This window comes from Cygnus olor, chromosome 1 (assembly GCF_009769625.2).
Source record: "Cygnus olor isolate bCygOlo1 chromosome 1, bCygOlo1.pri.v2, whole genome shotgun sequence".
In the NCBI taxonomy this organism is placed as follows: Eukaryota; Metazoa; Chordata; class Aves; order Anseriformes; family Anatidae; genus Cygnus; species Cygnus olor.
This window is the reverse complement of record NC_049169.1, coordinates 11314197-11335814: the sequence shown is the minus strand read 5'-3', so window position 1 is coordinate 11335814 and position 21618 is coordinate 11314197. Positions and strand designations below refer to the sequence as shown.

At 38.5% G+C, this 21618-nt stretch overlaps 1 long non-coding RNA gene across 1 annotated transcript; it reads left to right on the top strand.

Moving 5' to 3' along the window:
- Positions 1 to 2088: 2088 nt before the first annotated feature.
- Positions 2089 to 19987, top strand: LOC121064059. The gene is made up of 3 exons (XR_005816316.1): positions 2089 to 2770; positions 6410 to 6582; positions 19759 to 19987. It is a non-coding gene; the product is annotated as an uncharacterized LOC121064059 (long non-coding RNA).
- Positions 19988 to 21618: the final 1631 nt, after the last annotated feature.

Below are 21618 nucleotides of genomic sequence, written 5' to 3'. Positions count from 1 at the left end.
AAGCTTGAGTTGTTTTTATTAACAAAGACATTTGTTAATAAAATCAGGCAGCTTTTAGGGGGAAAAAAAGATAGAGAGAAGGAGGGAAGATAATAATTCCACACAGTCAATTGCCATCTGTCTGGCAAAGAAGCAAAAGATTTCAAGGTGCTTTTTCATAAACCTGTGTGCATGATCATATGAATTCTCCAAAATGTTAAGCAGAAAGATGTGGATTGTGTAAATTTTGTGTCTGCTTGGTAGTTGTGTTTGGTTCACTGTGACAAATTGCAGCGATACCTTGAATATATAAGTTATTGATACTTCTTGAGTTTTATCTTACTAAGAATTTAACTCCCACTGAATCCCTTTCTGTTCCAGACATCAGGTAGTAATTCCTGTGAAACCCACCTAAGTAACCTGTTCTTATCTCTGGTTGATAGGGATCAAAAGGTTATCTCTTTATACTGTGCTTCTGAAACATTTTATGGTTGTGAACATTGATTGTGCTAGGTTGATATGAATAAAGTATGTAATAGTTGACATTCTTTTGTTGACATCAGATTTTTATGTTCTTATGTCTGAAATTTTTTATGGTGATTTCAGTATTGACCAATGAGAGTGATTTTTTCTTTTCTTTTCTTTTTTTTTTTTTTTAAAAAAAAAAAGCTTTTTAATCTAATTTGGCATAGGTATTATCCTTGGTGACACTGTACAGGTGTAGCTGAGGATATAACACGAAGTTGTACAGGTGTGAGGAGAGGAAAGTTGTAAGGGTAATATAGGGAGGAAAATGTTCCTGCAGAATATTTATTAATATTTGTAATGCAAAAAAGATGAAGAGCACTAGTTTGGTCTGGGGATTAGAGAAAGAGAAATAGCTGGAGAATTTGATTTGGCAAAATTGGAGACCTTCAAAAGTTAAAATAAAATAGAATTTTTAAGTAAAAGTAGTATTTAAAAATATATCTGAATCATTAGTATTTTCTCAGATTAAAAAGAATACCGATTGCTATGTCTGCACTGAATTCTTGTTTCCTCCCTGTGCTTTTGACAGCACATTTATTCGTAGTCAGCAACACAGTTTCCAAGATACAGGAGTGAACTTTTTTTAACTGTCTTAGCTATGAGACCTATTGTTTGTATAAAGGTTGTTAGGGTTTTCTTCCCTCTTTTCCTAGTACAAGACTTGCATATTTAAAAGCTAAACAGAAATTCAAAAACTCATATGCCGAACAAAATGTAAATGGTTCCATGACCCTGTTAACCTTCTTCAGCTGACGTTTGTTATTACCAGCTCTGCTTATGCTTAAGGGAAATTGCAGCTTTTTTTCCCTCTGCAAACAGTTGTTACATCTTGTGTCAAGCCAGTTGTTCAAGGTCCAAATAAAGAGGAAGCCTGATTTTATGGTATGAGTCATCAAGTTTATGATGCAATTTGTGTCTTTTTGGTTGGGATGGGAATTTTGAAGAATAAATGAATGAGCACAACGTCAAACTGTGTAACCAGTAAACATATGATGTCTCTGGCCATGGCACACAGGGGAAAGACCAATGACATATATGCTGAAACTTTCCACAGAAAGTCCAAATTTGAAAAATGTCATGCTCTTTTTTTCTGATAGGATCCCAATAGTTTTTTTGTTACCGTGTTGGGCTTTATCATGTCATCTAAGTTTAATGAATTTTAATCTGAGTGGTAAAAAAATAAAATAAAAAGTACTTTGATTCTTAGGTATGCCTATTTTGGATTTTATTATTACATAATACATAAACTTGTATCCAAAATACAAATATGAAATTCTTAAAATTGTATTTTTTGATATATCTTTCTGTTTTCTCATTTTTTTCTTGGGTCAGCTGTGATGAGAACTGTAATCCTTTGTCTGGTGCTGTCTTCATTTTTGTTTTGGTGATTTAAGTGGCAGATAGATTTTCAGAAAATATGTAGACATGCAGAGTTGCTTTCAAGGCACATGGTGAAATTTTTAGATGTTTATGGTCTATCCTGATTTCACTGGGAGACAACCATCCTACTAGGCACCTGTAGGCCACTAGGAACTGATTTGCTTCTGCATATCCCTGCTAAAAACGTATCATAAACTAGACTTTGGTCCTTACTACTGTAAATATTTAATCTCATTATATTTATACACTATTGTGCAGGATGCCTGGATCAGCTGCCTCTCTTGGGGACCTATTTCATGTATTTTGCATACTTCTATATTTTTCTTCCGCATGAATTTCTTGGGTCACTAGTGAATACTGTGTCTGCCAACAAGTCAAATCCTGTAAAAATACCTCCTCCTTTCTCTGATTTTACTTGACCTTTTCTCTTAGCCTTCTCACAGATATGATAAGGAAGGGTGATAAGAGTGATCCACCTGGGCCCTTCCCAGAAAAGAAGTCTGAAAGCTAAGTTAAGTCACCTTAGCCTCATCAAAGAGAAAACAGATCACTGAGGAGCATGTGGGCATTCTTCAGAGGACCAAGTCAAGAAACGTTCTGTCATCCAAGGAACTGCATTAGATCATATCTGGTGATCATGCACTGACTCCATAGCAGAATCCAAGACTGGGCCTTCCTGCCTGCCTCCCCACAGACTCCCTCCAGCTATACCACTTGTACTTAGTGTATCCATCTCTGAGCGGATTGCAAAAGGGAAGGAATCTTCTTTAAAAGAGAGGCATGGACTTCTAGCTCTTCTCTCCCCACAGTTGTATCCAGGGGTGTGCTTGTAAACTCTTGTTGCTCCCCAGAAGACTGTGCAATGCCTCATTCTCCCATTGAGGTATGCTGTGCTTTCCATCCAATATCTGCAGCTTTACTGTGAAAGTGTTACCATTAATGTACAATAGCTTTGTGTGTGTGTGTGTGTGTGTGTGTGTTGGAGAAGTTTTCTTTATGTTTTCATTTGGATTTATGCTTATGCAACCATACTGATTGCTCCAGTCAATGCTAATCCATAATCTTTGCAATGCTGAATTCATCATGAGCAAATGTGTGCCAAAATGTACAAAATTTACTTGGACTATGTCACCTCCTTCACAGATGTTGGTAGGGTGATGTGAGGACAAGGAAAGGGTGCTGATATGGAATTTTCTATCTTATTCTAAAGCAGCTGACAAGATAGCAGAGGTTCTTCTGTCTCTTTTGAAATACCAGGCAGTTCAGATTTTCTCAGCAGTGTTCCGGGCATATTTTCTTTCTCATGGCCACATCTCAGAAATCATAAGAACTGGAATGTGGCATATCTGTCACACATGCAATGTGTACTATCTGCTGCTAGCCTACTCTGAGCTACTTAGTGGCTCGAATGTACTATGGAAAGCGAAAAAAGCATAAACAACAACAAAACACTACAATTCATGTTTTATTACAAGAAGTATTTCATGGTATAACCTTAGGATTAAATCCTGAAGATTCTAAGTACTTTTATCAAGATGTTAAAGACCCAATATTTTCATTGGAATTCAAAATCTGAAGTCCTCTCTCAGCTCATTTTTAATAAATACCAGAAAAGGTCTCTCTGCCTTTCATCATCTTCAGTAGTGAGCTCAGTACCTCATTGGATTAAGACGTAATTCAAACTGTCTTGCTTTGTGCATTATTATTTAAGTGGAGGAAGCTACAACAAAAAATAATAGAAACAGCACTGAGACGTCTGTAAGTCATAACATGATGACAGAAAAGAAAATCCCTCACAATGGAATATAAAATCATCTTTTCTTTTTGACCCAATAGCTTTCTAAACCTCATTCCTAGTTGGCTTTTACATTTTTGCAGCAGTGGAAATACTCTCCAGCTCTCTTTTGTTCTCAATATTTGTTAATGATATGCTCATTTTCCTTAGCATTAAGTCTAAGTACAAGATGGCCTAATTTTGAAGAGATGCACTAACCAAAGTCTGTGAATGTTAACATGCAGAATTGTTGTTAGACCATATTACAGAGGATAACTAATGCTAAAGTACAGTAGCGCCCAAAGAAGAATTCTTAATTATGAAGAATAGATGGTAGAAAATAAATTAGTTACTCTCCATCTAGGTTAAAGACAACTCATAGTATTTCAGTAGAGTAGCTAGATCTAAATCATTCCAGACTTACTGAGTGTCTGCAATGGTGATTTGTTTGTGTTGTTTAGAAAACTATTGCCAAGTCAGAGATCTGGATCTTATTATAATTATGTGCATGATATATACAATAAAAATAAAATAAAATAAGCTGATTGAAATCTTAACCAAAAACTAGAAGCAAAAAAATGTCCTCTTGATCACAGACATAACAAGAAATAACAAGCAACTCTTTGTGTAAGCAGTGTCTTTGAAAAATGACTTTTTATATTTATCATTACCATCGTACACATGGCTGTGAGTTGTTAATTTTTTTCTTAAGAAATTGCCTTTAAAAACAGTCACTGTTTTGACAAAGTCTTTCTGATATACCCTGTGCTTTCACAGGATATTTTAGTTTTTTCCTTCAGGAGTGACAAAAAAAAAGAAATAGTGTTGCTTCCACTTCTTATAGACGTTTCTTTATACAGTATGTAGTATAAACAGTTCTAGTACAGATGCATACTTGGTAAGACAACTAAAGTAACACATTTATAAAACATAGCCCAAAGTCACAGGTTTATCTAATAAATAAATAAATAAAGTAAAAATGAGATTTAACAGAAATTGAGAGAGAACAATTTAAGAAGAAAGTGTGGGAAAATAAATTTGATTAAGCTTTTTAAAACCCCCCTAACTGTTCTTGATTTGACCTTATTCCTCATAATTCCTGAGGTTGAAAAATTCTATTTTTTATTTTTAAGATTTTTCTTTAATGTTTGCAGATCTCTGTGGATAATGAATTATGTCCAATAGTAGACTAAGCTAAATTAATCCTTAATCTTTTCAATGCTGAATTCATCATGGACAAATAAGTGCCAAAATATACAAAATGGAATCCCATTTTGCTTGAAACTATCATTGATAAATCTCGATACATTTTCTAGAAAATTTGGAAAGTTTATTTGTAAGTTACCCCTTCAACTTGATGAGAAAATTGGTCTGTCATTACTAGACATCAAATTGTTATATCAAACAACTTACCATCTTATGAACCAGTCCAATCACTAACTATTGAACCCATAATTCTCTTTTTAATTAATGCAAAGATGTGGATAATAAAATGATCAATGCCTGCAGTAAAACTCTTGTATCCAGCTATTGCACTGATTTTAATTGCCAGTTCCTGAAACCAAAAGCTGCACTGATGATAATTACTTTGTTGAGTTAGGCCCCCATGTAACATAAAGTTACATCTGCCTCTGAGATAAATAACAGAATCTTTTCTAAATGATTTCCAAACTTCATAGCTCAATGTTAAGATGAGCCTTTTTCAATCATCTCAGGTAGCATTTTTTGTCCAGTGGCACTTCCAAAAGGAAATGGAAAGCCAGCTACTTAGGGGATCTTTTAGTTCCCGAATTTTAGGTAAGAATAGATTTTCATTTTACCATTCAGAGTGAAAGAGAAACTATTCTCTATTTATCCACTCTGCCTTTGAAAACAAGTGCTTTTTCTTATCATCTGCAGGTGACTTTTGACTCTGCCAATCCTAATATTTCCATACAGATCTCTTTAGGGCTGAACTTAAAAAAAGGTGATATGGTTTTCATTACAATTTTGTAGACTATACAACTTTTCTCAGCTGCAGGATTTTGTTGTTGGTGGTGGTGTTTTTTTTTTTTTTTTTTTTTTTTTTTTTTTTTTAAATCTTTGTGAAACTTTAGTCAGAGAGAGATGGAATGACACATTAGTTGTAAGAGCATTTTTTTCCCAATAGTATTTTACTTAAAATAAATAAATAAATAAATAAATAAATAGCGTTTGACTATGGTCACATTTTTGTTTTAAATGAATACTCTGGCAAAGAAAGAATTACTGAATTGGTAATTTTAAAATTGACCAATTTAAATCCAGCTGACAAATACAAATCTAATTTGTATTACTGAGAAATTATAAATACTCATGCAGGAGAAATTAGCCCTTAGTTCTGTTGCTAAGTACAATTTTTGTTTTCTAAAATACTAATTTTGGTGTTGTAAAATAACATGATAAGTAATGCAAGGGACAACAAATAACAGTATGTGCATTTTAACATATTTGCCTTAATGATTCAAAGTTTTTCTTGCTTATTAACACTTTAAAATATCTCTTTGGCTCTTGAGAATTGGGATATCCTTGTTCCTCTTGGACCCTGCTCTTGCCTATTATTATTATTATTATTAGGCTGTGTGTCAGACTGCCTTTGCTCTCCTCTTGCCCACATCCACAAGGATGCTCATAGGTATCTCTCTCTTAGAATTGAAAGACTTTCGGGAATGTCTTGCAGTATTTCTGTGATCACTGTGCTTACCCTTTTCCTTCTCTGTTTTCTTATAGTTTAAAATTTTGCCTTGACCTGAGAGACACTGGGGGAGATCATTGTCTGCCACTAAGAGGAAAAAAATACTTTGTTGAAACAAAGGAAATTTCAGAGATGAGGATTAAGTTTGAGCAACCATTTGTTGAAGCAAAGAAGAAAGATAGTTGGAAATTAAAAGAAATTTGACCAAGTAATTTGCACTTCATATAACATAGTTAAAGAATTAAGTGTTCTTAAGACTAATTTAGTTAAGACTAAATATTCAGAGTCTAATGAAAATATGATAATACTAAGAAAAAGATGATAAAGGGTTTGCTTTAATCTTTCCAGTCACAAATGTCACGTAAGGTAAGTCTTATTTCCATTCTCCTGCATGTGTATCATATATCTGCTTTCAAGAGAATTACTACACCTTTAGAAAAGCAAGTGATACCTAGCATGGGTTTGGCATTTCACTCAGGCAGGTTCTAGAAGGGATTACTGTTCGTGTGCGCTGCTGTTGTAAGAACATAAGAAATGCAAAATATAAAATCAGACTGAAAACACAAAGACTGAAAACACTCCATATCATCTGTCTAAAATTCAAATAGAATCCAATACAATTCAAATTCTATCTTCCCGTGCATTTTTTTTTTTTAATTCAGAATGATGTTTGACAATCTTTTGGACTCTGATAAAAAAAAATAGGCTCTTCAAATTACTTTCTGTCTTTCAGAAGCTGATCTTAATAAAATTTCTATACATTCACACTTACAAAAGTTAGCATAGCTTTTACACAAGCCAAGCAAGAATGAATTAGTATGTTTTTCTTCCAAAGGTATGTTTTTGTTTGTCTTTCCCTTGGTTATAGAGATAACACTTTCTCTTTGAACTTTGTTTAAATTGGGTGGAAAATTTAATTCAAAATCAAGAAGTTAACCTGAAATTCTTATAAATTTATATATAACCTGATTATTATAAATCCTGCCATTACTAGGAATAAAAATGAATTTGCAAAGACAAGACACACAAAGCTAAATTGTTAAGAGATTTTCCTTCCTACCTGAAAGAAATAAAATTGTACTGTTCATCTGGGAGAAATACGGAGCCAAATACATATGCACATTGCTTTGCTTTCCTTTCTTTCCTGCCAAGTATTTCTCCTTCCTACAGCTGGCTGATCTAATGGAGGCTCAAGGCTGACACAGGACTCATACCCTGAAGGATTAACTGTAACATTTAGCACTAGCCCTGTGCTGGGGAAAGTACAGCTCCGTACCTCTCCTAAAGGCAAAATACTTACACAACTCTCTGTGTACTGTGTCATCACACCAGACAAATTTCACCCCCACGCCCTGAGAATATTCAGTTTCCTTTCCTTTTTTAGGCAGTGAATGCGTAAGAAGTAGGGTGAGCTTCTGGCCTGAGCCACTCCCTTTCTCTTTTAGGCTGTGCAGCTGTGCGTTTGCTTTTATGAACACGTGCAGATAGACTTGAACTTATTTTGTCTGTACTCCAGGGTATGTGGATGTGTGCCAGCTCCAATCTGTCAGTGAGTTGGCTATATTAGCACAGCACTGTACCAAACCTGCTGAGCTCTGCTGAGACTCTGCAGTTATCGCTGAAGTGCAATGACACATTCATGCATCTTCATAGCTTAGAGATTGGACAAGGGTTGGGTCTGGCCAGATCAAAATCTTCATAGAGTGTGTATGGATGTACTGCCGGTCTTTGTCTACTACTTCATCACACAGTGGATAATATATGAAAAAATAATGGAAATAAGGGAAGGCCTCCTAAGCATACCTTCACTTCCTTCATGTTTAAACTTCAAGCATTAGGGGGTCAAGCTAACCGTAAAATGCCTATAAGAGAAATTAAGGACCATTTGTGCTCATTCAATAGATTATATATATATATATATATATATATACGTTTGAGTTCATTTGACATTACTTTAGTCTTTAATTGATAATAATTTACAATATACAAATATAATCAAATTCCTTTGGGTTATTCAGGATGCGTCTCATGGATATAAAGGGGAAAATATACAAGAAATGCAAGTTATAGATGCCTAGAATTAAGATTTAAATAGAATACTTCGTTAATAGTTTTGTCATAAGATGATCAAATCAGATGATACAGGTTATTCAAGTATGCAATAGTTAACAAGAAGAATCTTTAATAGGAAAAATAAAAGTAACCAGATTCAAACGGGAAGAAAAAAAGATGCTCGAAAGTTTGCTTTCCAATAATTAAAAATACCCATGCAAAACTCAGGGATTTTTATGTAATGAAGTCTGAAGTACTGTCTGAAGGACAGTGCGATTGAGAGAAATATCAAAACAAAATGATTTTGTTTTTATTATGTAGATAGAGGGTGTCTTGAGTGAGCTTAACGTTTAGATTTAGAAGCTTGAATTTAGGTGTTGAATTTCTGTGAGTTACACATCCAAGCTCTTTGTATTCAATGTTCACTCAACATTGTCACCAAAGTCTAAAGATTCAGAAGACTGGGTATGGGTATGCATGTTATGGAGAACTAGATCACTTCCTAGACTTTACTGATCATATTGTTGGAGCCTCCATAAGCTCCATAATGGCAGTTTAGCTATTTAGTGCATATGTCAACAGCTATACTGGTAGTTGCCTACACTGTGGTATCTAATGCTGGAATTAAGCCTCTGACTTCTGAGATTAATAGAGCTCTAAAGAATGGATGTCAGACAAAAGCATACTGTTAGAAAGGGGGACTAATTGTACTGCAGTTATATCAATAGCACTTGGGAGTGCCAGATAACAGTCAGATGATATCTTATTTAAAGATGTGGGTTAATATGGGGAAGAATGTATATTTGTATAAGATTCATGAAGTCATGCAGTTCTATACACTAAAATGTTAAGAAAAAAAAAATGCATCCTCTATGCATCATCCTAAATAAATTTGAGAGAATGATCTATTTTGATCCACAGTGCCAGCCAAAACCTAAGTAATTCCCCCAAATTATGATTTGGGACAGGAGAATAAGGCAAGTCTGTAAGGCTGCCAGTTAATTTTCCTCCTTCATTCTGAACAGGACATGCTCCAGAGCTACTCCAGTAGACAGCATAGATGAAACTGGACTAGAGCCCCCTTTATGCTATGTTTTTTCTATACTATCCCAGCAAGCTTCCATCCCTACATGTTTCAAGCAATCCATCTCTAAGGTTATTTCATGCACTTTTGACTGAAGAAATCACATATAATTATGTATTGAGAGAACAGGAGCTCTCTCTTGAGAACATATGGAGACAGAGATGAGTATCTCTCCAGTGCTGCATAGTGTGGTTTCACCAATGTGCTTTAAAGCAAAGTGCTAGTATGTTCACAAGCCGCTCTGCCTGAGTTAGCTTGGAGAATCAGGGACCACTGCCTGACAGACACATTTAGCACAGTAAGTACAGCAGTAATATATTTAAGATGGAGTTAAAAAACAAACAAACAAACAAAAAAACTTTTCATTCAGGTTACTCTTTTCTGGCTACCTGTACTTAGAAAGGGAACTCTGAACTTCAGAAGAACTGGATCCCTGAAATATCATTTGGCCCAGCCAAGAAGTGATGTACTATGAAATATAGGTCCCAAGAGAATCTTTGGATGTCAAACATCTAAGAAGTAGCACATTTCAGCAACTGAATGTCAAATGAAGGCTGGAAACAGCATGTAGAAGTGTGAACACACGTGTGGATCTGTAAATACTATACTCCTTGAAAAATGTAATGCCATTAGTCCCAAAGCTCTTCAGTTCCCAAGTTTACAAACTGTTTTCTTCTGAGAAAAGTCAAGGCCAGATTTAGAAGTAGGGTGATGGAGTTAGTGCTTTGCATGCTTTCTCTTTTATAGTCTGGATATATCCAGCCATTCATCTACAATTCCTAGGTACTGATACTCCCCTACAAAAAATTTGAACAGGGATTTTCAGTCTTTCAGAAAAAAAATCTCTTATCCTTTATGTTGTTGGCTTTCTTGAGCTGGTTCTTCTTATGCCTCTTATGTTCCACCTGTTTCGGTTTTAATAAAATACAAAACCAAGGAGAATTATTTGTTGATTTAAACATCTCTATGGTCCCTGAGAATGGTTTCTCTTTCTTATTATTTCATAATTTGTACAGGATAAAACGTGTCAGAGGAATACATTAATAACACTGAATGACAGAATACCCATGATCTAGCAGTTATAACACTTTCCTGGAAGGTAGGAAATGTAACTCAACACACAAAGGAAAAAATTAATGAGTCATCCTCATAGATGTAATGGAGATCCAAGTGAAATATTTATTTTAGCCCAAGCTTTTTCCTCCCCCCTCCATTTCAAACACACAAAAGTAATCCTATTTCAGACTCAATTGTAAGGAAAGGAAAGTACTGTCTTTTCAGTTAAAAAAAAAAAAAAAAAAAACACAAAAACCAACAACGGTTGCACTAGACATCTGAAGTCATAGCCCTTATTGAGAGAAAATGGAAACATAAACATTGGTCAGTTTAGAATTAACACACCTAATAATTGGAATGGTTCATTTTTATACTTTCTCACAGTCTGCTGCAACTTCTTGATCCCACCCCCCCCATTACATAAGAAAGCTATTGTTCAATTGGAATAGTTTGAAAATTCCCCCAGGAGAGCAATGGGTGTCATCCTCACCTCAATAAGGTCAATGAAAATGTATCACCGAGGTCAGGTTTTATCCAGTTAAGACAGAATATTCAAAGTTAAGCTGTTTGAAACTATAAAGCTTGGCTGGAAATCGTTTATATATACACACATTCCAGAACAAAGTAGAGATTTCAAAACTGTCAATAAGTTAGTAGGCTCAAGTGTGCTTCAGCAACACAGAGACCAATGGTCTGGTGTCTGAGAGAGTAATGTAAATAACCTGAACAGGATTTATCTTAACAGCTGTTCCTTCCTATCATACACCTGAGCTAGTGACCTAAGGTTTGTTGGTAATCCTTAAAGAAGAATAGGAAACTATTAATTACCCCATAAAGTAAAAAACTAACGTAAGACAGATGATCTGTCCCCTTCCTATTTATTACTATTGACTACATAGAAAGAGTAACTAGAGATGTAGAAAATCATTACATACCTGCAAAGACACACAGGATGAAGGTCACTGTCCTTGACCTTGTCCCTGACTTTGTCCTTGTGTCCCATAGATATGTGAGGTTTTTAGAACTCTGTTGCTTATAGCTGAGCCAAAACTATCTCATGCATGTCTTTCTTCAGTCTGTTTTGCCAATTCTTTTCTTAGGGATTTTTCAGAAGCAGAGTTAAGCAAAATTATACATACATATATGTATACAAACACACACACATTTAAAGGAAATTAGGGACATTCCAGGCTTTTGTAAAGTTTCCCTGGTTTGGTTAGGAAATGCAAAAGGAAGGGGCATAGTTAGTACATGAATTCTTGTTTGTTTGTTTCTTTTCCAGATTCCTTACCATTCCTAATGAACTGGCATGCAGAATAGGAATGTCAGTTCAACACAGTATAGAGAGACAGTGACATATTTCTCTGTAAGTGAGAAAACCCTAAGCTTCGTACCTTCATCAATTTTAATAAATGTGAAATTACAAGAAAGTCAATGCAACAGCAAAATGGAATGTTTCCTTAACAGAAAAAAAAAAAAAAAAAAGAAAAAAAAAAGGAAAAAAAATGTTTCTTTGTAGTTAGTACAATTCTTTCCATTATGATTGGTAGGAAACCAAACTTTGAAGTTTTTCAATTTTCAGAAAAAGAATCTTGAAGTTCAGATAGCTTTTAGTGCTTCATAAAAACTCCAAGGACCTTTTGTGTCTCCAAAAGCCTTTTAGAAATTTCCCAAGAGAGGACAGGACTGTGTCATGCAGTTTCTAAGACTTAGAAAGGATAACTATAATATACCTTCTGGCTAGCAATGAAGCAGATGAAAATCAAAACTAGAAATGACATGATTTTTTCAAAATGTAGTTTGGGTTTAGATTGGGCAAGTAATAAGCTAAATATCATTTTAAATTATTAAATTTCCATTACTATATTTATGCCATTGGATTTCTAGTGACTATTTTTACTTTCAATTCATTGAGGATATTTATTGCATTTTTTTTTATTTTATTTTTTAATAATAACAGGTAAGTTATCTTGCATCAATAGTTCCCATGCAATTCAAGTTTAGGTCCTGATTTGAATCCAGACTTGAGGAGATACCACATGGCAGAATTCTGAAATTCTCCAGTAATTTCCTCTGTTTTGATCCCTGTGTTCATTTTGAACTTGAACAATAACATACAACAGCAACAAATCTCATAATAAGTTTTGCAAAACTGTATGTTGTAGAATCTAAAAGTGAGATCTAACCAGGAGCCCAGCTGGCTCTCACAGGCCCAACCCAGACCTTGGGGACTCCCTTACTACAAAAATTAGAGACTATAGCTGTGATGTTGTCTGCTGAAAACTATGATAAGTGATGAACATGATGACAGTACTACTTGGTATAGTGAATCCAAGCTAGGCTGTGTCTCATAATCCAGTCTGAAAATGTTAATGTAAAATAATTTACTCCTGGGGATTTCTAAATCCCAGAAGCAGCTAATTAGGAACACCATTTGTGGCTTATATCTCCACGGTCTCCTGGACTATGAGTTTTATGTTAAATCTAAAATTACATATTACAAATTACATCTAAAATTATATCTAAAATAACATAAAAATTATGTTAAATGACTTGCCGAGGCGATCGGCTCCGGGGCAGGTGCGTTCTGCAGCGGAGCGGGGGATCGGGACAGGCAGGGCTTTTTTTCCGACATCGAGGCCGCTCGAGGGAGCCGCCAGGACACGGCAGCCCTCGTGAGGGAGGCTGACGAGGCGGCTGACGAGGCGTAGGCGGAGCCAGCAGCGCCCCCTCCTCGGCTGTTCAAAAGCAGCCCCTAGGGAGCGCGGCGACCAGGGCGTGGCGCGTCAGAAGGGCGGGGCGTGGCAGTTCGCGCGGCAGTTCGCGCAGGCAGGGTAGAGAGCGCAGAACGTACCCCCCGCCCATAAGAACAACTTTAACGGCTGTCGGCCGCTAACTAGGCTGCAATGGTCTACACCAGGCAGAGCGCTCTCTCTAGAAAGTCTGTAACCACCCAGACTGACCGCCTGCTCAACAATGCGGCAGTTCAGGTCTCTGGTTGCAGGGAGTGTCTGAGCCTGTTGCTGCCATCTGAGGGAGGCAGAGGCACCGTGTGTGTGAGGTGCGAGCAGGTGGATGACCTGGTCCGCCTGGTGGCAGAACTCAAAGAGGAGGTGGATAGGTTGAGGGCTATCACGGAGTGTGAGCGGGAGATAGACTGGTGGAGCAGGATAGACTGGTGGAGCCCTGCAGGGCTTGAAGGAGAGGTACCGGGGTGAGACACCCCAAATGGGGGTGGACCCCCTGCCCTGTTGCTGTCAGGCAGAGGGAGGCGACCTAGGAGTTGAGGAGGAATGGAGACAGGTCCCTGCTCGACCTTGCAGGCAACACCCCCCCACCGGCCCCACCTTCCCAGGTGCCCTTACATAACAGATTTGAGGCCCTGGAGCTTGAGAGACCGGTGGGTGAGGATGAGGTAGAAAGTCTACCCAGGAGGATGCCTAGGGCAAGGAAGTTGACTCCACGCCTCAAGACTGCCTCCACCAAGAAAGACAGAAGGGTGATCGTCGTAGGTGACTCCCTTCTCAGGGGAACAGAGGGCCCTGTTTGTCGACCTGACCCTACCCGTAGGGAAGTCTGCTGCCTCCCTGGGGCCAGGGTCAGGGATGTTGCCAGAAAGCTTCCCAACCTGGTTCGCCCCTCTGACTACTACCCTCTTTTGATAGTCCAGGCTGGCAGTGATGATATTGAAGAGAGGAGCCTGAAGGCTATCAAACGGGACTTTAGGGGACTGGGACGTTTAGTGGATGGAGCGGGAGTACAGGTGGTGTTTTCGTCCATCCCTGCAGTGGTAGGGAGGGGTACCGAGAGGACACGGAAAGTCCACCTGATTAACACGTGGCTCAGAGGCTGGTGCCAACACAGAAATTTTGTTTTTTTTGACCATGGGGCGTTTTGCCCCATGGGGCAAATGGCCCAACTGAAGTGCATCTACACTAATGCACGCAGCATGGGTAACATACAAGAGGAGCTGGAAGCCATCGTGCAGCAGGCAGGCTATGACTTGGTTGCCATCACGGAAACGTGGTGGGACCACTCTCATGACTGGAGTGCTGCAGTGTCTGGCTATAGGCTCTTCAGAAGGGACAGGCAGCACAGAAGGGGTGGTGGTGTGGCTCTTTATATTAGAGAGCGTTTTGATGTTGTGGAACTTGAGGCTGGGAATGATAAGGTTGAGTCTCTATGGGTTACGATCAGAGGGAAGGCCAACAAGGCAAGCATCCTGGTGGGGGTCTGTTATAGACCACCGAACCAGGATGAGGAGATAGATGAGGAGTTCTACAGGCAGCTGGCAGAAGCCGCGAAATCGTCAGCGCTTGTTCTCGTGGGGGACTTCAACTTCCCAGACATATCCTGGAAGCACAACACAGCCCAGAGAAAGCAGTCTAAGAGGTTTCTGGAGAGCGTGGAAGATAGCTTCCTGACGCAGCTGGGTAGAGAGCCTACCAGGGGAGGTGCCCCACTAGACCTTCTGTTCACAAACAGTGACGGACTGGTGGGAGATGTGGTGGTCGAGAGCTGTCTTGGGCAGAGTGACCACGAAATGGTAGAGTTCTCTATTCTTGGTGAAGTCAGGAAGAGGACCAGTAAAACCGTTGTATTGGACTTCCGGAGGGCTGACTTTGAGCTGTTCAGGACACTGGTTGGCAGAGTCCCTTGGGAGGAGGTTCTGAAGGGCAGAGGAGTCCAGGAAGGCTGGGCACTCTTCAAGAAGGAAATCTTAATGGCTCAGGGGCCGTCTGTCCCCACGTGCCCAAAGACGAGCCGGCGCGGAAGAAGACCGGCCTGGCTGAACAGAGAGTTGTGGCTCGAGCTTAGGAGAAAAAGGAGGGTTTATAAACTTTGGAAAAGAGGGCGGGCTACTCAAGAGGACTATAAGGATGTTGCGAGGCTGTGCAGGGACAAAATTAGAAAGGCCAAAGCTCATCTGGAGCTCAATCTGTCTACTGCCGTTAAAGGTAATAAAAAATGTTTTTACAAATACATCAACACAAAAAGGAGGACTAAGGAGAATCTCCGTCCTTTACTGGATGCGGGGGGAAACTTAGTTACAAAAGACGAGGAAAAGGCTGAGGTACTCAATGCCTTCTTTGCCTCAGTCTTTAGCGGCAAGACCAGTTGTTCTCTGGATACCTGGTACCGTGAGCTGGTGGAAAGGGATGGGGAGCAGGATGTGGCCATCACTATCCACGAGGAAATGGTTGGCGACCTGCTACAACACTTGGATGTAGGCAAGTCGATGGGGCCGGATGGGATCCACACGAGGGTACTGAGTGAACTGGTGGAGGAGCTAGCCAAGCCGCTTTCCATCATTTATCAGCAGTCCTGCCTATCAGGAGAGGTCCCAGTCGACTGGCGGCTAGCAAATGTGACGCCCATCTACAAGAAGGGCCGGAGGGTGGACCCGGGGAACTATAGGCCTGTTAGTTTGCCCTCAGTGCCAGGGAAGCTCATGGAGCAGATTATCTTGAATGTCGTCACGCGGCACTTGAAGGGCAACCAGGCGATCAGGCCCAGTCAGCATGGGTTTATGAAAGGTAGGTCCTGCTTGACGAACCTGATCTCCTTCTATGACCAAGTGACACGCTTGGTGGATGAGGGGAAGGCTCTGGATGTGGTCTACCTTGACTTCAGTAAGGCTTTTGACACCGTTTCCCACAACATTCTCCTCAAGAAACTGGCTGCTCGTGGCTTGGACTGGCGTACGCTTTGTTGGGTTAAAAACTGGCTGGATGGCTGGACCCAAGGAGTTGTGGTGAATGGAGTCAAATCCAGTTGGAGGCCGGTTACTAGTGGAGTCTCCCAGGGCTCAGTGCTGGGGCCGGTCCTCTTTAATATCTTTATCGATGACCTGGACGAGGGGATCGAGTGCACCCTCAGTAAGTTTGCAGATGACACCAAGTTAGGTGCGTGTGTCGATCTGCTTGAGGGAAGGAAGGCTCTGCAGGAGGATCTGGATAGGCTGGACCGATGGGCTGAGGTCAACTGTATGAAGTTCAACAAGGCCAAGTGCCGGGTCCTGCATCTGGGGCGCAACAACCCCAAGCAGCGCTACAGGCTGGGAGATGAGTGGTTGGAAAACTGCCTGGCCGAGAAGGACCTGGGAGTACTGGTTGATAGTCGGCTGAATATGAGCCAGCGGTGTGCTCAGGTGGCCAAGAAGGCCAACAGCATCCTGGCTTGTATAAGAAGCAGCATGGCCAGCAGGTCTAGGGAAGTGATTGTCCCCCTGTACTCGGCTCTGGTGAGGCCGCACCTCGAGTACTGTGTTCAGTTTTGGGCCCCTCGCTACAAGAAGGACATGGAAGTGCTTGAGAGAGTCCAGAGAAGGGCAACAAAGCTGGTGTGGGGTCTGGAGAACAAGTCTTACGAGGAGTGGCTGAGGGAGCTGGGGTTGTTTAGCCTGGAGAAGAGGACGCTCAGGGACAACCTCATCGCTCTCTATAGGTACCTTAAAGGAGGCTGTAGAGAGGTGGGGGTTGGTCTGTTCTCCCACGTGCCTGGTGACAGGACGAGGGGGAATGGGCTAAGGTTGCGCCAGGGGAGGTTTAGGTTGGATATTAGGAAGAACTTCTTTACTGAAAGGGTTGTTAGGCATTGGAATGGGCTGCCCAGGGAAGTGGTTGAGTCACCATCCCTGGAGGTCTTTAAAAGACGTTTAGATGTAGTCCTTAGTGATATGGTTAAGTGGAGGTCTTGTTAGTGTTAGGACAGAGGTTGGACTAGATGATCTTGGAGGTCTCTTCCAACCTAGACGATTCTGTGATTCTGTGAAATCACAGAATCATAATAGCAAATGCTTTAGGGGTGGAACAAAGAATCAAACCTTGAAGTCTGGGTTCAAGATTTTCAGTTTCTTTGTTGACTGCATAATTTCAGAAAATCTGCTTTACTCAAAGAGTTCAAGAATCAAGAACGATTTTTCCTTTTTCCATCAAATATAAGAATTTACTTGAATGGATATAATAAATTTACTAATATAAATAAAAGCTGCAGCAGATCCTCGTTTTCAATGTAGATTCAAATACCAAACCATTAGCGAACCAAACTCCTTTTTTTTTTTTTTTTTTTTTTTAAGAAAAGTATCTTTATTCCAAATTCTTAGATTTTTGACTTCCAATAAAATTAATGAAAGGCATATGAAAATACAGTAAAGGAGAAGAGGATTCATGCTGAGCTGAATATAAAAGCAGTTGGGAAACCTATAAGCTCAATGCCAGACAAGAGATCTTCCAAATTCTGTCTGAGCAACCAGAGTTTGAGACAGATATGGGATTTCCAGACCTCAAAATCTGTATGTGTGCACCAGGGGATGATAGAATTAAGAAGGTGAAGAGAAGTAAAAGAATCTGTTGCTAAAGGGAAAAATATAGATCATTTTGTACTACTCAGTCTTTATTCAGAGGTTCATACAATACTGCAGGAACTACCTATAGATTTGGCAGTGGAGGAGACTAACACAAGTTCTGTGTTATGCTTATATGAGACAAAACAACAGGGACCTTAAATAAATAAATAAGTATTCATAATAACCAAAAGCCAGGATGTGCGGCAATAAATATTTGGCACAGCTCAGGAGGAGTAATAGGGTTTTCATTCATGTGTGTGTAATATAGAAACCCTATTTGAAACTTTGCTCAATCATGACCTCAGGCCGGAGGACCTCATCATGAGCAGAGTTCAACGGTTCAATGTTCTCAAGATTATATGGGGTGTTATAGTAAAACAGCAGCTTTCTTCCAGCTTCCTGTATACAGACACTGATGTTTCACAGTGAGAATGATTTAGCAGATTTTCATTCACATCCACAGCAGATTATTGTAAACCATGCAAGCACCTTTTGTCCATTTGAGAAACAAAAATGGGATACCAATACAAACTACACATCTCATGTTTTTTCCCTGTACAGAAAAGTGTGAAAGTAATACACTAATGGATTCTGTGTAGGCAAGAAGAGAGGAAAAGCAAATACTTTCCATAGCATCAGAGCTGTAAAAGTCCATTGCCTAGAAAGGTGGCTGGTTCACACAGCCAGAATATAGGCAAGCTGTGCTAGAGGCTCCTTTTTACGGTGTTAGGGAGTGGACATGCATACTATGTCTTTAAGAATGTAAGGGAAAAATAAAATGATGCCAATATGGTTGAAATAGTTTTGTACCCTGGAGTGTTTGAATTCAGAATTTCAAATGAGTTACTGGAATTTCTACGTCTAATTCATACTCCATAACTAAAACATGCAGTTTCATGGGTCAGAGTACAGATAAGAGTGTTAAGCAATGAAAAGGGGAAATAAAATAAACACTAAAATTGAGATAATTTGTTTTTGTATAAGTTTGCTTAGGAAAAATAAATTCCATCTCTAGTCTGTGGTTTGACTTGTTTGTCAAACCTTCAATGACATTCTGAGTTCAAGCTACAAAATTGTATTTGCAAACAGATAAACTTGTAATATAATATATGCTAAAGAAAGAAAGACAATATACCCAGGTCTTTTTCTCCTTTGCAAAAAGCATGTTTTCCTGATCAGCAGAAGAGTATTTATATCTTGTGTATTGTTCTGTACAACAGTAATGGCACTTTCCCACATAAGCATGTATATTCATATATATATATATATGTATATATTTTGAATATGTATGTGTATATATACATATGCATATATATGCACACATATATTTGTATATATGTGTATATACGTATATATATATATATATGTGAATATACACATGTATACATGCAGACATACATTTTATATATGTATATGCGCACACATATTTAAATGATATTTTGCTGGTTTTTTTTGTTTGTTTGTTTTTTGCATTTCCATAATGACAAATCTACTTAACAGTTTACACAGTTACTATATTTGGAAAAAACAGATTGCTGTAACTAACTGAATTAATTAGCTTTATTTATTATTTATTTATAAATCCAATCCTGTTTCCATTAATTTACTTGAATTTATGTGCGGCAGGAGTGGACACGAAGCTGTTATTGAAGGTCTAATGACACTGATGAAAAACAATTGGCACATTTATTATACAGTACCTTATTTCAAATAAGAAAGATAAACAGCTATAAATTTAGCATTACTAGTTATGGCTTTGGTTTAAATATTACTAACATGGTGTCTAATTTTCTGGATAATCTAAATGTTGGTAATATTTTTCAATATTTTGTGTTTGTTTACAGATTCAGAACTCTCCAAAATGGAAGGCAACTGGAGATAATGTGGTCCAGTTCCATACCTAAATCAAAGTCAATGCAGATTAGGTTGTTCAGGCCCATGTCCAGTTGAGTTTTGGATCTCCTCAAGGATGGGAAAATCACAACCCCTCTGAGAAGGCTTTGACTACCCTCACAGCCCCAAAGATTTTATTTAATACAGAAATTGAACTTCCTGTATTTCAATCTGTAGGACTTGCTAGGGGAGCAAGGATTTCAGTTAAATTGTGACAGAGAAAGATGCCGCCTTATAGAAAAGCAGCAAATGCTCTATGTAGTTTAAGAAAAGGAAATACATTATATTTATTCAAGATTAAAAAAAAAAAAAAAAAAATCTTTACTCTCAGTGTTTGTTTGTTTGCTTTTAAACAACAAGCAATGGGAGAATGCAACATACCTTCAAAAAAGATAGATCAACCTGATATTATTTGACATTTTCTTAATTAACTGGTTTTCTAAGTTCAGCAAATGCAGCAGACATGATCTGTCTGGACTTCTGTAAAATATTTTGTGTGGTTCTGCATGAAAATTTTGGGGCAAAACTAGATAGAGTGGGAATTTATGCAACATCTTTTCACGAAGTGAAGTGACCAATAACAATGTGATGAAATGACCTATACATGCATCTATAATTTTAAATGATTTGTCCTGAGACTGATCTAACAATATTTTCATTAGTAACATTGGCATGAGATCAAGCATATGTTTAAAGAAATCTGATGACAACTTTGTTAGATGTCATCACAGAGAAAGGTCATGATATCCAGAAAGAACCAAAACTGAATTTGGGGGATTGATGATAAGTGGGATAATAATAAATTGAAATTCAAATTAGAATGTTAAGAATTAGATAAGAGTGTGATCCCAACATATATCTGATCAGGTATTCCTAGTAGAAACAAGGTAACTTTAAGGCAATATGATCATGGCTTCTGTGACCTCATTTGCAATCTATGAAAAGGCAATTACCTATATCCAAGAACAACTGAAGAAAGAGCAGCTAAGATAATTTGCAGAATGGATATCTCATTCCATGAGGTGAATAAAAGAGCCTAGTTTGTTTAGCAATAAAAAGTGAAGATGGACATGAATCGGCATGTCATTACTAAGCAAATTGGATTACTTGAATTAACTAAAAGTTATTAAATACTAGGCCAATCAATGCAAATAGGTAAATAACAAAAAATAAAAATAGATTACTATAATCTATAAATGAATTCAAATAACATGGAAAGCAAAAAGTTTCTACCTAATTAAAAAGATGCTTTGGAATATCCAGTCAATAGAAAAATTAGGATTATAAATGATTTTAGTATGGGGCTGGACAGAACTATTAAGGGAATTATTTGATATGGTTAAAAGTAGTAACAGTAGACTGAATGTCTACTGAATGCTGCCTTTGGTCTGTTTCTCAAAATTTATGTCTAACAGTTGTCTATGCTGTAATTGTTGGAGATGGGCGTGGTGGTTTTACTCAACTGGGCAGCTGAGCTCCACCACAACTGCTCTCTCACTCCCCCTACTGAAAGGGAAAGGTGGAGAAAATACAATGAAAAGGGCTCAAGGCTTGAGATAAGGACAGGGAGATCACACAACAATTATCATCATGGGTAAAACAGAGTAGCATAGGGGGATTAAATTAATTTATTGCCTATTACTAATAGATCAGAGCAATGAGAAACTAAAAGCAAACAAAAAACATCTTCCCCTCATCCACCCTCTTCGACGTTCTTCCCCTGAGAGGCTCAGGCTAACAGGGAATGGAGGCTGTGGTCAGTCCCTAACACTTTGTCTCTGCCACACCTTCACGGTCATTCTCTGCTTCTG